This window comes from Ovis aries, chromosome X (assembly GCF_016772045.2).
Source record: "Ovis aries strain OAR_USU_Benz2616 breed Rambouillet chromosome X, ARS-UI_Ramb_v3.0, whole genome shotgun sequence".
Taxonomy (NCBI): domain Eukaryota; kingdom Metazoa; phylum Chordata; class Mammalia; order Artiodactyla; family Bovidae; genus Ovis; species Ovis aries.
In genome coordinates this window covers 66,004,160-66,021,501 of record NC_056080.1, presented here as the reverse complement: position 1 = coordinate 66,021,501, position 17,342 = coordinate 66,004,160, and positions in this window count along the sequence as shown.

Sequence of the window (17,342 nt, the reverse complement as noted above, 5' to 3'; positions counted from 1 at the left end):
ATCTTCTCAACCCAGGGATCAAACACAAGTCTCCCACATTGCAGGCAGACGCTTTAACCTTGGCTCTACCAGGGAAGCCCTTAAATACAAGAATACAGTCTCTCAGAAAACCTCCTATAAAGACACAGAACTTCAGATCTAAGTACCAACATCAAAGATTTCAAGGGAGGAAAGGAAACCAGGTTGAAAGAAGGGGGAGGAGGCAGGAGAGGCGGCAAAAGGGGTGGCCTTACAGACGTCTCCTGCCACCTACAGATACCCAGGCGTTATGGGACCTTTCCCTGGGCCTCCAGAGAAGGGAGGACTGGAACTTGGCCCTACCAGAAATCAGACCAGACCAGAACCAGAATTCAAGTTCTCTGCCAAGAGGAGGTGATCAGTCTCCAATCCTCAGCTCAGGCTGAGGGCCCTTCGACCGGATTCCTGCATCCAGGACCGGGGGACTAGAAAAACAGGGAGGGATAGGAAAGGTTAAGGAGAGGAAAGAGAGAGGGAAAGGGAGAGAGGTCAGTAAAGTCTCTTGTTCCTTACCAGTCGGGGCACTCTGGTCACTTGTCCACATCAGGAGGAGACCAGGGACAAAAAGGGCCCAGTTGTGGCTGCTGGGTCTGGTCCATTGGCAGGCAAGCTGGCCCCTGAGTACCCCGAGTGGTCAGGATGTCAGTCTCAGCAAAGAAGAGTCCCCCCAGAGTCACCATTTGTTGGAGGAAGGAGGACCCCTTCCAGGGCCCGAAACTGGGCTCTTGTCTAACACTCGGAAATGAATTGTCTGAGGAGACACATGTGCTGACAAAGCAAGAGATTTTATTCAGAAAGGGCACCCGGGTGGAGAGCAGTAGGGTAAGGAAACCCAGGAGAACTGCTCTGCCACGTGGCTCACAGTCTTGGGTTTTATGGTGATGGGCTTAGTTTCCGGGTGGTCTTTGGCCAATCATTCTAATTCAGAGTCTTTCCTGGTGGCGCACACATCGCTCAGCCAAGATGGATGCTAGCGAGAGGGATTCTGGGAAGTGGACGGACACGTGGTGTCTCCTTTAGACCTTTCCCGAACTCTTCCGGTTGGTGGTGGCTTATTAGTTCCATATTCCTTATCAGGATCTCCTGTCATAAACAACTCATGCAAATGGTTACTATGATGCCTGGCCAGGGTGGGCTGTTTCAATCAGTGTGCTTCCCCTAACAGAATTGCTGCTCAAAGGGCATAAAACTCCATTTATTCAAGATAAATAATTTCTAGAGACGTGTTATCTCTAGATTGCACTTGTTAATAATAATGCATACTTAATCATTTAACAGGTGGAATTGCATGTTGTGTTTTTACCATTATAATATATATTTTAAACTACATAAAAATGAAAATACAACTCATCAAAATTTGTGGTATGCAGAAAAAGCAATGTTTAGAGGGAAAATTATAGCACTGAATTAGAAAAGAAAATTTTAGCTATTTCTTCATTAGAAAAGAAGAAGTAACTAAAATCAATAATCTAATCTTTCATTTCAGTAAACTAGAAAAATAAGGGCAAATTAAATTCAATATAGGCAGAGTAAAATAAATAATTAATTTGAGAAGTATGAGGATTTCTATCATCACTACTCCCATCCAATATCATACTGGAATCCCTAGCTAGTAAGACAAGAAAAAGAAAGAAAAGTATACAGTTGGGAAGAAAGAAATAAAACAATTCTCCCAATATTATAAGACTCTTTATGTAGAAAAATGTCAAAGAATCATCAAGATATCTTCCCAAACTAATAAGCAATCACAAGAATGTTTCAGATACAAGTCAAATATGTAAATGTCAGTTCCTTTCTGATAGACCAGCTATGAACAACTGAAAGTTTAAAACAAGTATACAATGTCATTTTCATTAGCAACAATAAGGTAAAATACTTAGGTATAAATCTAATAAAATACATGAAAAATCTTATGAGAAAAACTATAAAACACTAAATGTAAGAAGCTAAAAACACTTAAATCAATATTGGCTTATCAATTGTTTAATAAAAAATTAACCTCTATTCTTAATTTCAAACAACAGATGTGATTGAAACGTTCTCTAACTTATTCATGAAACCAGTATTTATCTGATACAAAAGCTAAACAATGGCATCACAAGAAAAGAAAACTATGGACCAGTACCCTTTATGAATATGGAAGCAAAAATCTGGAATGAAATTCCCGTAAATGGAATATAACAGTGTGTTAAAAGAATTATTCACCGTGACCAAGTAGGATTTATCTTAGGAGTGCAAGGGTGACTCTGTTCAGGGAAGCACATTGACTGAAACTGCCCACCCTGGCCAGGCACCATAGTAACCATTTGCATGAGTTGTTTTACGACAGGGGGTCCTGGTAAGGAACACAGAACTAACAAGCTACCACCAACTGGAAGAGTTCAGAAAAGGTCAAAAGGAGACACCACATGTCCGACCACCTCCCAGAATCCTTCTCTCTGGCATCCATCTTGGCTAAACAAGGCGTGAACCACCAGGAAGGACTCTGAGTCAGAATGATTGGCTAAAGACAACCCAGAAATTAATCCCATCATCATAAAACCTGAGACATCAAGCCATGTGGCAGAGCTGTTCTCCTGGGTTCCCTTACCCTACTGCTCTCTACCGGGGTGCCCTTTCCCAATAAAATCTCTTGCTTTGTCAGCACATGTGTCTCCTCGGACAATTCTTTTATGAGTGTTAGACAAGAGCCCAGTTTTGGGCCCTGGAAGAGGTCCCCCTTCCTGCAACAACTCAATATACAAAAATCAATGAGTAATATACCACATTAAGAGAATGAAGAAAAAAACCCAATATGGTCATCTCTATTGATGCAGAAACAGCATTTCACTCTATTTAATACACTTTCATTATAACAGTCACTTAAAAAATGAATAGAAGTTATGTCAGTTTGCCAGGGCTGCCACAATAAGATGTCACAGACTGGTTTAAAATATTCTCACATTTCTGGAGGCTAGAAGTCCAAATTTAAAATGTTGGCAGGTATTTTTTGTTTTTGTTTGTATCTGTCTTTTCTTAGCTTGTAGATGGTTGAACTTCTCACTGTGTCTTCACATGGTCACATGCATGCACATCCCTGGTGTGTCTTGGTGTGTACAAATTTCCTCTTATAAGGACACTAGTCAAATTGGATTAGGACCCACCCTAATGGCCTCAGTTTAACTTAGCTACCTCTCTAAAAGGCCTTGTCACCAAATAGAGTCACATTTTGATGGACTGGAGTTTAGGGATTTGAGTTATGAATTTTAAGTTAAGTTAGTTAAGTTGCTCAGTCGTGTCTGACTCTGCAACCCCATGGACTGTAGCCCACCAGGCTCCTCCGTCCATGGGATTCTCCAGGCAAGAATCCTGGAGTGGGTTGCCATTTCCTTCTCCAGGGGATCTTCCCGACCCAGGGATCGAACCCAGGTCTCCCGCATTAGAGGCAGATGCTTTAACCTCTGAGCCACCAGAATTTAGCCCATAACAGTTGAGAACTTGCACAACCTGATAAAGTACATCTATGAAAAACACACAGCTAACACACTCAGTGGTGAAAGACTAATAGCCTAATTCCTCTAGGTCAGGAATTAGATGAGAATGTTAATTTTCACCATTTCTATTCAATATTGTTCTATAAGATAAAGCCAGAAAAATTAATCAAAAAAGGGGGGGGAAAAGCATCCAAATTTGAAAAGGAGAAGGTAAAACTATCTTTATTCACAGATTAATTTTTTATTTTAAAAATTTTTATTGGAGTATCGTTGATTTCTGGCCTGGAGAATTCTTTTCTTTTCACTTTCATAGTTGATTTAGTGTTGTGTTGTGCTTCCCTGATAGCTCAGTTGGTAAAGAATCCACCTGCAATGCAGGAGACCCCTGTTCGACTCCGGGATTGGGAAGATCTCCTAGAGAAGGGAACGGCTACCCATTCCAGTATTCTGGCCTGAAGTATTCCATGGATTGTATAGTCCATGGGGTTGCAAAGAGTTGTGTTAGTTTCTAATATACAGCAAAGTGAATCAGTTATGCATATGCATATATCCACTCTCTTTCAGATTCTTTTTCCATGTAGGTCATTACAAGGTATTGAGAAGAGTTCTCTGTGCTATAATAGTACATCCTGATTAGTTATCTATTTATATACAGTAGTATGTATATGTCAATCCCAAGCTCTCAATTTATCCCTCTCCCCCTTGCCTCCTGATAACCATAAATTTGTTTTCTACATCTGTGACTATTTGTTTTCTAATTAAGTTCATTTGTACTATTTTCTTAGATTCCACATATAAGTGATATCATATTTGTCTATCTTACTTACTTCACTCAGTATGACAATCTTTAAGTCCATCCATGTTGCTGCAAGTGACAATATTTTGTTCTTTTTTATGGCTGAATAATATTCTGCAGTATATATGTATCACATCTTCCTTATCCATTCCTCTGTTGATGGACATTTAGGTTGCTTCCATGTCCTGGCTATTGTAAATAGTGATGCAATGAACATTGGGGTTCAACAGATGACATATTTTTATACAGAGGAAACTTAAAAATCCACAACACTATTTCAGATTATGAATACATTCAACAGTGTTGCAGGATACAAGATCTGCATACAAAAATCAGTTGCATTTCTGTACACTAGAAATAAGTAGTACAAAAATGAGTTGAAGAAACTAGTCCATTAATAATAGTATTAAAAGAGTAAAATATTTAGAAATAAGTTTAACCAAGGAGATGCAAGACTTGTACATTGGATAGTACCTAACATTGAAAGAAATTAAATAATATCTAAACAAATGCAAGGACATTCAATGATTATGGATAATAAGAGTTAATATTGTAGATGGTGCTACCTCCCAAAGTGATCTAGAGATTCAGTGCAATTTGTGTAAAAATATCTACTGCCATTTTTACAAAAATGGACAGGTTGATCTTAAAATTCATATGGAACTGTCAGGGACCCCAGATGGCCAACACAATTTTGAAATAGAATGTAGTTAGAGTACTCATAATTCTTGATTTTAAACTTACTGTAAAGTTCAGTAATCAAATCACTGTAATACAGGCATAAGAATAGACATAGAAATGGAATAGAATTGAAAACCCAGAAACAAACCCATATATTTCTGGTCAACTGAGATTTTAAAAATTGGTGTATAGTTGCTTTATAATATTGTGTTATACTTTCTGCTGTACAAAGAAGTGATTCAGCTATATGCATATATATATATATATATATATACACACACACATACCAAATACGTGAACTGTGAACTTCCTGATGTTCAAGCTGGTTTTAGAAAAGACAGAGGAACCAGAGACCAAATTGCCAACATCCGCTGGATCATGGAAAAAGCAAGAGAGTTCCAGAAAAACAGCTATTTCTGCTTATTGACTATGCCAAAGCCTTTGACTGTGGATCACAATAAACTGTGGAAAATTCTGAGAGACATGGGAATACCAGACCACCTAACCTGCCTCTTGAGAAATCTATATGCAGGTCAGGAAGCAACAGTTAGAACTGGACATGGAACAACAGACTGGTTCCAAATAGGAAAAGGAGGACGTCAAGGCTGTATATTGTCACCCTGCTTATTTAACTTCTATGTAGAGTACATCATGAGAAATGCTGGATTGGAAGAAACACAAGCTGGAATCAAGACTGCCGGGAGAAATATCAATCACCTCAGATATGCAGGTGACACCACCCTTATGGCCGAAAGTGAAGAGGAGCTTAAAAGCCTCTTGATGAAAGTGAAAGAGGAGAGTGAAAAAGTTGGCTTAAAGCTCAACATTCAGAAAACGAAGATCATGGATTCTGGTCCCATCACTTCATGGGAAATAGATGGGGAAATAGTGGAAACAGTGTCAGACTTTATTTTTTGGGCTCCAAACTTACTGTAGATGGTGACTGCAGCCATGAAATTAAAAGATGCTTACTTCTTGGAAGGAAAGCTATGATCAACCTAGATAGCATACTCAAAAGCAGAGACATTACTTTGCCGACTAAGGTCCGTTTAGACAAGGCTATGGTTTTTCCTGTGGTCATGTATGGATGTGAGAGTTGGACTGTGAAGAAGGTTGAGCACCAAAGAATTGATGCCTTTGAACTGTGGTGTTGGAGAAGACTCTTGAGAGTCCCTTGGACTGCAAGGAGATCCAAGCAGTCCATTCTGAAGGACATCAGTTCAGATCAGTCGCTCAGTCGTGTCCGACTCTTCGCGACCCCCTGAATCACAGCACGCCAGGCCTCCCTGTCCATCACCATCTCCCAGAGTTCACTCAGACTCTCGTCCATCGAGTCAATCATGCCATCCAGCCATCTCATCCTTGGTCGTCCCCTTCTCCTCCTGCCCCCAGTCCCCCCCAGCATCATAGTCTTTTCCAATGAGTCAACTCTTCGCATGAGGTGGCCAAAGTACTGGAGCTTCAGCTTTAGCATCATTCCTTCCAAGGAAATCCCAGGGTTGATCTCCTTCAGAATGGACTGGTTGGAGATCTAGGTTGGTCATAACTTTTCTTCCAAGGAGTAAGCATCTTTTAATTTCATGGCTGCAGTCACCATCTGCAGTGAGTTTGGAGCCCCCTAAAATAAAGTCAGCCACTGTTTCCACTGCTCCCCATCAATTTCCCATGAAGTGATGGGACCGGATGCCATGATCTTCGTTTTCTGAAAGGTGAGCTTTAAGCCAACTTTTTCACTCTCCTCTTTCACTTTCATCAAGAGGCTTTTAAGCTCCTCTTCACTTTCTGCCATTAGGGTGGTGTCATCTGCATATCTGAAATTGTTGATATTTCTCCCGGCAATCTTGATTCCAGCTTGTGTTTCTTCCAGTCCAGCATTTCTCATGATGTACTCTGCATAGAAGTTAAATAAGCAGGGTGACAATATACAGCCTTGACGTCCTCCTTTTCCTATTTGGAACCAGTCTGTTGTTCTATGTCCAGTTCTAACTGTTGCTTCCTGACCTGCATATAGATTTCTCAAGAGGCAGGTTAGGTGGTCTGGTATTCCTATCTCTCTCAGAATTTTCCATAGTTTTTTGTGATCCACACAGTCAAAGGCTTTGGCATAGTCAATAAAGCAGAAATAGCTGTTTTTCTGGAACTCTCTTGCTTTTTCCATGATCCAGTGGATGTTGGCAATTTGATCTCTGGTTCCTCTGCCTTTTCTAAAACCAGCTTGAACATCAGGAAGTTCATGGTTCATGTATTCTTGAAGCCTGGCTTGGAGAATTTTGAGCATTACTTTACTAGCATGGGATTTCTTTGGAAGGAATGATGCTAAAGCTGAAACTCCAGTACTTTGGCCACCTGATGCAGAGAGTTGAATCATTGGAAAAGACTCTGATGCTGGGAGGGATTGGGAGCAGGAGGAGAAGGGGACGACAGAGGATGAGATGGCTTGATGGCATCACAGACTCGATTGATGTGAGTCTGAGTGAACTCCGGGAGTTGGTGATGGACAGGGAGGCCTGGCTTGCTGCGGTTCATGGGGTCGCAGAGAGTCGGAGACGACTGAGTGACTTAACTGAACTGATATATGTGCAGATCGTGACTGCAACCATTACATTAAAAGTCGCTTGCTCCTTGGAAGAAAAACTATGACCAACCTAGACAGCATATTTAAGACCAGAGACATTACTTTACTGTCAAAGGTCCATCTAGTCAAAGCTATGGTTTTTCCAGTAGTCATGTATGAATGTGAGAGTTGGACCATAAAGACAGCTGAGTGCCAAAGAGTCAATGCTTTTGAACTTTGATGTTGGAGAAGACTCTTGAGAGTCCTTTGGACTGCTCGGAGATCCCACCAGTCAACCCTAAAGGAAATCAGTCCTGAATATTCATTGGAAGGACTGATGCTGAAGCTGAAACTCCAGTACTTTGGCCACCTGATGTGAAGAATTGACTCACTGGAAAAGACCCTGATGCTGGGAAAGATAGAAGGTAGGAAGAGAAGGGGATGACAGAGGATGAGATGGTTGGATGGCATCACTGACTCGATGGACCTGAGTTTGAGTAAGCTCCAGGAGTTGGTGATGGACAGGGAAGCCTGGCATGCTGCAGTCCATGGGATTGCAAAGAGTCGGACACGACTGAGCAACTGAACTGAACTGATACATATGTATGTACGTATATATGTATATGTATATGTATGTGTATGTATGTATATATATATATATATATATATATATATATATATATATATTCCCTCCCTCTTGGACATCCTTTCCACCCACCCATCACATCTGTGGGGAGAAACCAAATTAACCAAGATGGCGTGTTCAGGCTCTCTCACCCTATGTTTTGTAAATAATGACTATGTAACAGCTGAGAGCATTTGTAGCACTGCACATATGCATCACGAGGTATTTGTTGGTCATGGGTTATGTGCAGTATGCATGTGTGAGTTCCACCTGAAGTGTGGTGGCACTACTTCTGCATCACAGCTGTGTCTATTGGGTCAGCCACGAGAGGAGAGAATATAGTATATCTACTGCTATGGCTGCTGCATCAGCCAGGAGAGAGGTTGTGTTGTGTTAGATTTTGCTGTGGTTGCTGCTGTGGCTGCTGCATCGGCCAGGAGAGAATAAATGTGTGTGTAGTTCCTGTGGCTCCTCGAGTCTTTTTCCAGCCTCTTGGCTTGTGCCTTGCCTACCCTGGGTTTAGGGAACAGTGTGGATAATGTGAACAGTGAGACGTTTGGTGTCATGAACAGAATCAGCAAACAACATCCATCTAGGTCACAACAGAGCACTGAGCTGAGCTCCCTACACTATACAGCAAGTTCCCAATAGCTATCTGTTTTACACATGGCAGTACAAATATGTCAACCTCAATCTCCCAATTCATCCCATGCTCTCCCCATGTCCACGTGTCCATTCCCTATGTCTGTATCTCGATTCTTGCTCTATAAATAGGTTCATCTGTACCATTTTCTAGATTCCATATACATGTAAATATACAAAAAATTTATATATTTATGTAAATATAAATGTAAATATAGCATATTTGTTCTCCTCTTTCTGACTTTACTCTGTATGATAGACTCTAGGTCCATCCACCTCTCTACAAATGACTCAATTTCATTCTTTTTTTTTTGACTGAGTAACATTCCATTTTATATATCTACCACATCTTTATTCATTCCTCTGTTGATGGACATTTAGGTGGCTTCCATGTTCTGCCTATTCTAAATAGTGCTGCAACGAATATTAGGGTGCATGTATCTTTAAAATACAGTTTCCTCATAGTATATGCCAAGTAGTGGGATTTCTGGGTCTTATGAAAGGTCTATTTTTAGTTTTTTTTTTAAAAGGAAACATTGTTGCAATGGTAAATGGGATTGCTCCCTTGATTTTATTTTCTGATCTTTCATTGGTGGTATACAGGAATGCAAGAGATTTGTGTGTATTAATTTTGTATCCTACAACTGTACTAAATTCATTGATTAGTTCTAGTGGTTTCTAGTGGCATCTTTAGGATTTTCTGTGTATAATATCATGTCATTTGCAAACAGTGACATTTTTACTTCTTATTTTCCAATTTGAATTCCTCATTTCATTTTTGTCACGCGAGTGTATGTTCCTCGGTTCTTTGTCTCATCACAACAAAGATTTGGAGCGACGGACATTAAAGTTCTTGGGTCTTGGACAAACCGTGTTATAGCTCTTAGGTAAATCAGTGTTACAGCTCTATTTTATTTAGAAGATAGCAGGAGAACCCATCCTCGAAGAGTGAGGGCATGCCAACCCAAAGACTTGAAGAGAAGAGAGTGGAGGAGCGTGTGGGGAAGGGGGAGGGAGAGAGAGAGAAAGAGCACATGCATGTGGGAGAGAAAGAGAGAGAGAAAGTGCTTTGGCTCCTCCTTTTATATGTTTTTTTCCCTCCACTTGGGCCTGCCCTATGCAAATTGGGCTTAGCCAAGAGTGCTGTTTGTTCTACCTGAAGTCTTCACTCTGGTCTTCGGACCTTCTTTTGTTCTATTTTTGTGGGCTTTTCCCTTCCTTGTCTTTTAGCCACCGCCATTTTGGACTCCTTTACCCTATTCTACATACCTAACAGTTTTCTTCTCTGATTGCTATGACTAGGACTTCCAAAACTATGTTGAATAATAGTAGTGAGAATGGACATCCTTGTAAGGTTCCTGATCTTAGAGAAAATGCTTTCAGTTTATCACCATTGAGAATAATGTTTGCTGTGGGTTTATCATATATGGCATTTATGTTGAGGTAGATTCCCTCCATGCCAACTTTCCTGAGAGGTTTTTTTGTGTGTACTAAAGTTTTATTAAATTATAAAGGAGATAGAGAAAGCTTCTGACATAGACATCAGAAGGGGGCAGAAAGAGTACCCCCTTGCTAGTGTTAGCAATGGAGTTATATACTCTCCAATGAATCCAAAGAATGTATGGAGGTTGTAAAGATCTCACCAGACCTACTCCCATAATTTACATTTTAAGATAACAGGATTAGCTAGAAGGTTTAGTCCAGAGACTGCCTTCAGGCAGGATACATTATTGTTATATAATCCTTGCAAAGACCAGACTTACTCCCATAATTTTCATTTTAAGATAACATGATTAGCCAGGTTTAATCCAGAGACTGTCCTCAGGCAGGATACATAATCCTAAGGAATGTAGAGGAAAAACAGTTTGTCCTTTCTTCCTCCTTGAGAATTCCAGATCCTTCTCTCCTTGGAAGCCCCTAGACTCATCAACCTGCCTAGGAAATGACCTTCTCATTCTCCCCTTTTCTTTTAGGAGAATTATGTTGCCAAGGGAAAGGGGTGTTGTTTTGGTTCCATAACTACTTCCTGCTGTTTAAGGGCATGGCCCCTAAATTGTTGAGGCAACATATTCTCCTAACTGTCATATTGAGGCTCTGTGATCCAGAGGCCCCAAGTAATAGTTGGAGGAGGCTGTGGCACTCGTAGGAGCTTGGACAACCATTTGTAACTTAAAAACTTTCATGCGACTAGAAACAAATCCAATTACAGTTACAGATGCAGGGAGCAAACAGCAAAAATAGAACAATCAGAATTACTGTAATTAAGATAGTTTAAAAGTTACATTGTGTCCATAGTTACATCAGTCCATTTTAGGATTGTTAGATGTCATCAGTTTAAGAGGCATCACGTATGATTGTTGTCGAAGGTATTCGCAGACTTGGAGAAAGTCTTTTCCTTGAAGTGGAGATGCCCACCATGGGAAGCCTTCCACTGATGAAGAGGGGAGTGCTCCACAGACCCAGCAGTTAGACCAATTATGAAATGTTGTGTAGGAGTGAGCCCAGGACAGAAAGGCATTGTCTTGAGGATCAAACGGCAGACTCAGGATTTTTTGAGTCAGCAGAAGTAGGCTCACATAGATTATCAGGCCCATCTTTTGGCTCTTTCAGACAGTCCCATTACGGAAGCAGATCGGGAAGAAAGAGGGCCAGGGGCTTCAGTAAGCACGAAGTAAGTTGCCCCAGTATCTAAAAGGAAATCGACAGATTGCCTCCCACAGTTATTAATACCCAGGGTTCCTCAGGTGTAATTAGGATGGGAGCTTGTGTGGGGACCCCCAGGCTCCTTCAGTCCTGATTGTCTTGAGAGTCCAACACCTGAAAACTACACCTCTGGGGGCAGTCTCTTCCAGTGTGGTCCTTTGCAGACCGGGCTTGGAGCTGGGGGTGGCTTAGATGCCTGAAGGTAACTCCGCTTGCGGTGTCCCTCCTTTCCACAGTAATAGCAAGCCCATCCCTTTTCACTTGGGTCCCTCTGGGCATTTTTCTCAGGCTGTTTAAGAACGGTTTTCATAGCCATTGCGAAGGCTTCTGCCTTTTCCTTTGTCTTTTTCTGCCTTTCTTTTCCTCATATTCCCTAACATTATAGACTGTCTGATCCAGTTGTAACAGATTATTTAAAGACTGATTTGGTCCATACGCCTGTTTTAATAGCTTATGGCGGATATCTGGAACCTACTGAGTGAGAAATCAATCTTTTAAGATCACTTTTCCCTCTTTACTTTCGGGATCAATCTCAGTGAATCTGTAAAGGGCTTCTCTCAGTCTATCTAGGAATTTACCAGGAGCTTCCTTCTCCTCCTGATCTATGTTTGCCAATTTGCTGGAGTTACCCCACGTCTGAAGTCAGGAGCAGTGGCCGAGAGTGCCAGGCTGCGATGGTGCAAGAATGGCCGAGAGGAGCTACCCAAGTCTGAGGTCAGTGGCGGTCGGGAGGAGACACCCCGCGTCCAAGGTCAAAGGTGGCGGCCGGGAGGAGCTACCCCACATCCGAGGTCAGGGGTGGCAGGGAGAAGCCACCTCACACCCGAGGCCAGGGGCAGCGGCCAGGAGAAGCACCCCGAGGAGCTGTGGCTGTGCAGGCATAGGAGGGCCTAGAGGAACTATCCCACATTGAAGGTCAGGAAGGGTGGCAGTAAGGAGATACCCTCGTTCAAGGTAAGGAGCAGTGGCTGTGCTTTGCTGGAGCAGCCATGTAGAGATACCCCATGCCCAAGGTAACAGAAAACCAAGTAAGATGGTAGGTGTTGCAAGAGTGTATCAGAGGGCAGACACACTGAAACCATACTCACAGAAAACTAGTCAATCTAATCACACTAGGACCACAGCCTTGTCTAACCCAATGAAACTAAGCCGTGCCCTTGGGGCAACCCAAGATGGGCTGGTCATGGTGGAGAGGTCTGACAGAATGTGGTCCACTGGAAAAGGGAATGGAAAACCACTTCAGTATTCTTGCCTTGAGAATCCCATGAACAGTATGAAAAGGCAAAATGATAGGATACTGAAAGAGGAACTCCCCAGGTCAGTAGGTGCCCAATATGCTACTGGAGATCAGTGGAGAAATAACTCCAGAAAGAATGAAGGGATGGAGCCAAAGCAAAAACAATACCCAGTTGTGGATGTGACTGGTGATAGAAGCAAGGTCCAATGCTGTAGAGAGCAATATTGCATAGGAACCTGGAATGTCAGGTCCATGAATCAAGGCAAATTGGAAGTGGTCAAACAAGAGATGGCAAGAGTGAACGTCAACATTCTAGGAATCAGTGAACTAAAATGGACTGGAATGGGTGAATTTAACTCAGATGACCATTATATCTACTACTGTGGGCAGGAATCCCTCAGAAGAAATGGGGTAGCCATCATGGTCAACAAAAGAGTCCAAAATGCAGTACTTGGATGCAATCTCAAAAACGACAGAATGATTTCTGTTCGTCTCCAAGGCAAACCATTCAATATCACAGTTATCCAAGTCTATGCCCCAACCAGTAACACTGAAGAAGCTAAAGTTGAACGGTTTTTTGAAGACCTACAAGACCTCTTAGAACTAATACCCCCCAAAGATGTCCTTTTCATTATAGGGGACTGGAATGCAAAAGTAGGAAGTCAAGAAACACCTGGAGTAACAGGCAAACTTGGCCTTGGAATGCGGAATGAAGCAGGGCAAAGACTAATACAGTTTTGCCAAAAAATGCACTGGTCATAGCAAACACCCTCTTCCAACAACACAAGAGAAGACTCTACACATGGACATCACCAGATGGTCAACACCGAAATCAGATTGATTATATTCTTTGCAGCCAAAGATGGAGAAGCTCTATACAGTCAACAAAAACAAGACCAGGAGCTGACTGTGGCTCACATTGTGAACTCCTTATTACCAGATTCAGACTCAAATTGAAGAAAGTAGGGAAAACCGTTAGACCATTCAGGTATGCCTGAAATCAAATCCCTGATGATTATACAGTGGAAGTGAGAAATAGATTTAAGGGCCTAGATCTGATAGATAGAGTGCCTGAAGAACTATGGAATGAGGTTCGTGACACTGTACAGGAGACAGGGATCAAGACCATCCCCATGGAAAAGAAATGCAAAAAAGCAAAATGGCTGTTTGGGGAGGCCTTACAAATAGCTGTGAAAAGAAGAGAGGCAAAAAGCAAAGGAGAAAAGGAAAGATATAAACATCTGAATGCAGAGTTCCAGAGAATAGCAAGAAGAGATAAGAAAGCCTTCTTCAGCGATCAATGCAAAGAAATAGAGGAAAACAACAGAATGGGAAAGACTAGAGATTTCTTTAAGAAAATTAGAGATACCAAGGGAACATTTCATGCAAAGATGGGCTCGATAAAGGACAGAAATGGTCTGGACCTAACAGAAGCAGAAGATATTAAGAGGAGGTGGCAAGAATACACAGAAGAACTGTACAAAAAAGATCTTCACGACCCAGATAATCATGATGGTGTGATCACTCATCTAGAGCCAGACATCCTGGAATGTGAAGTCAAGTGGGCCTTAGAAAGCATCACTATGAACACAGTTAGTGGAGGTGATGGAATTCCAGTGGAGCTGTTTCAGATCCTGAAAGATGATGCTGTGAAAGTGCTGCACTCAATATGCCAGCAAATTTGGAAAACTCAGCAGTGGCCACAGGACTGGAGAAGATCAGTTTTCATTCCAATCCCAAAGAAAGGCAATGCCAAAGAATGCTCAAACTACCGCACAATTGCGCTCATCTCACATGCTAGTAAAGTAATGCTCAAAATTCTCTAAGCCAGGCTTCAGCAATACGTGAACCATGAACTTCCTAATGTTCAAGCTGGTTTTAGAAAAGGCAGAGGAACCAGAGATCAAATTGCCAACATCCGCTGGATCATGGAAAAAGCAAGAGAGTTCCAGAAAAACAGCTATTTCTGCTTTATTGACTATGCCAAAGCCTTTGACTGTGTGGATCACAATAAACTGTGGAAAATTCTGAGAGAGATAGGAATACCAGACCACCTGACCTGTCTCTTGAGAAATCTGTATGCAGGTCAGGAAGCAACAGTTAGAACTGGACATGGAACAACAGACTGGTTCCAAATAGGAAAGGGAGGACGTCAAGGCTGTATATTGTCACCCTGTTTACTTAACTTCTGTGCAGAGTACATCATGAGAAATGCTGGACTGGAAGAAACACAAGCTGGAATCAAGATTGCCGGGAGAAATATCAATAACCTCAGATATGCAGATGACACCACCCTTATGGCAGAAAGTGAAGAGGAGCTTAAAAGCCTCTTGATGAAAGTGAAAGAGGAGAGTGAAAAAGTTGGCTTAAAGCTCACCTTTCAGAAAACGAAGATCATGGCATCCGGTCCCATCACTTCATGGGAAATAGATAGGGAAACAATGGATACAGTGTCAGACTTTATTTTTTTGGGCTCCAAACTTACTGCAGATGATGACTGCAGCCATGAAATTAAAAGACGCTTACTCCTTGGAAGAAAAGTTAATGACCAACCTAGACAGTATATTCAAAAGCAGAGACATTACTTTGCCGACTAAGGTCTGTCTAGTCAAGGCTATGGTTTTTCCAGTGGTTATGTATGGATGTGAGAGTTGGACTGTGAAAAAGGCTGAGGGCCGAAGAATTGATGCTTTTGAAGTGTGGTGTTGGAGAAGACTCTTGAGAGTCCCTTGGACTGCAAAGAGATCCAAGCAGTCCATTCTAAAGGAGATCAGCCCTGGGATTTCTTTGGAAGGAATGATGCTAAAGCTGAAACTCCAGCACTTTGGCCACCTCATGCGAAGAGTTGACTCATTGGAAAAGACTCTGATGCTGGGAGGGATTGGGGGCAGGAGCAGAAGGGGACGACCAAGGATGAGATGGCTGGATGGCATGATTGACTCGATGGACATGAGTCTGAGTGAACTCCGGGAGATGGTGATGGACAGGGAGGCCTGGCGTGCTGCAACTCATGGGGTCGTAAAGAGTCGGATACGACTGAGTGACTGAACTGAACTGAACTGAAAGACTTAGCATGTACTTGCCTGAGGCCTTCAACAATACATCTGACAAAATGACTCTGATCCCATCTTCCTTTAGCTGTGTTTTAGTCCCAGTCTGGTTCTGTAGTAGGGACCACCTGATTTCCAGTGGGGAGGGCGGTTATCTCGTCCCACTTCTTCCCTACTGACTTATTATCAACTATTCATCTCCATAAGCAACTGCTTTTCCCAAAACTCGAGTTTTTGATTTGGGAGTCAGCGTTTGTCCCAAGATATACATCACATCCTTCCAAGTAAGGTCATAAAGCAGAGTAACACCTTTAAAAGCTCTGATATATTTTTCTGGGTCCTCTAAATAGTCTCCCAGGTCCTCCTTGATTCTTTCTATTTCTTGATAAGAAAAAGGCTTGTTAACTCTCATAGACTGATTACTTCTCCTGGTGGGTGCTTCATGAAGAGGCAAAAGCTTTTGTGGCTGTTCCTCAGCCTCTCTGGCTGCTCTGTCCATATGATCCTAGGGATAGATTGGAGAAACCTGCTTTTTTTTTTTTTTTTAATCTCTTTGTCTCCTGTCCTCCATCTCTTTTAGTAAAGTAGGAGGACAGGAGGGAGCTGAAGGAGTCACACCCAAATCTACATCCTTAGGACCTAAGTCTGGCATATTTTGCAGAGAGAAAAAGGGCAACACATATGCCACTTCTACCCATTTGCCTTGTTTTCTACAGGACTGGTCTAACTGTAAAACAGTATCACACTTAAGAGATCCTCCAACTGGCCACAGTTCTCCATACTCCAGTGGATACCACAGCCATGCAGTATCACATAGAAAGACCAGGTGTGTCTTCTTTAAGCCCTGGGGATCAAATCTATCCCAGTTTTTCAGGATACAGTTCAAAGGAGTGAGGCTGGAATTGTTAGCTCCCATCTTGTCCTGAAGAATCCCAAATGAGCCCCCAAGATGAAAGGTTGTTGCTGAACCATGCAAAAACGCTGGAATTCTTGGCCTCTGGAGGAGAAGAATTCAATCCAGGGCCAGAGATGAGGCTTGATAGCTCAGAGCTTTTGTGTAATAAAGTTTTATTAAAGTATAAAGGAGATAGAGAAAGCTTCTGACATAGACATCAGAAGGGGGTAGAAAGAGTACCCCGAGCTTTTTTTAAAATCATAAATAGGTATTGAATTTCATCAAAAGCTTTGAGATGATCAGAGGTTTTTATTATTTAATTTGTTAATATGGTATATCACATTAATTAATTTGCTTATATTGAAGAATCCTTGCATCACTGGGATAAATCCCACTTGATCATGGTGTATGATCCTTTTAATGTGTTGTTGAATTCTGTTTGAGAGTATTTTTTTTGAGGATTTTTGTGTCTAGGTTAATCAGTGATATTAGCATATAATTTTCTTTTTTGTGGTATCTTTGTCTGGTTTTGGTATCAGGATGATGGTGACCTCATAGAATGATGTGTGGCAGTTTTTGAACATGAGTTTGAGCAAACTCTGGGAGATAGTGAAGGACACTGAAGCCTGGCATGCTGCAGTCCATGGGGTCACAAAGAGTTGGACATG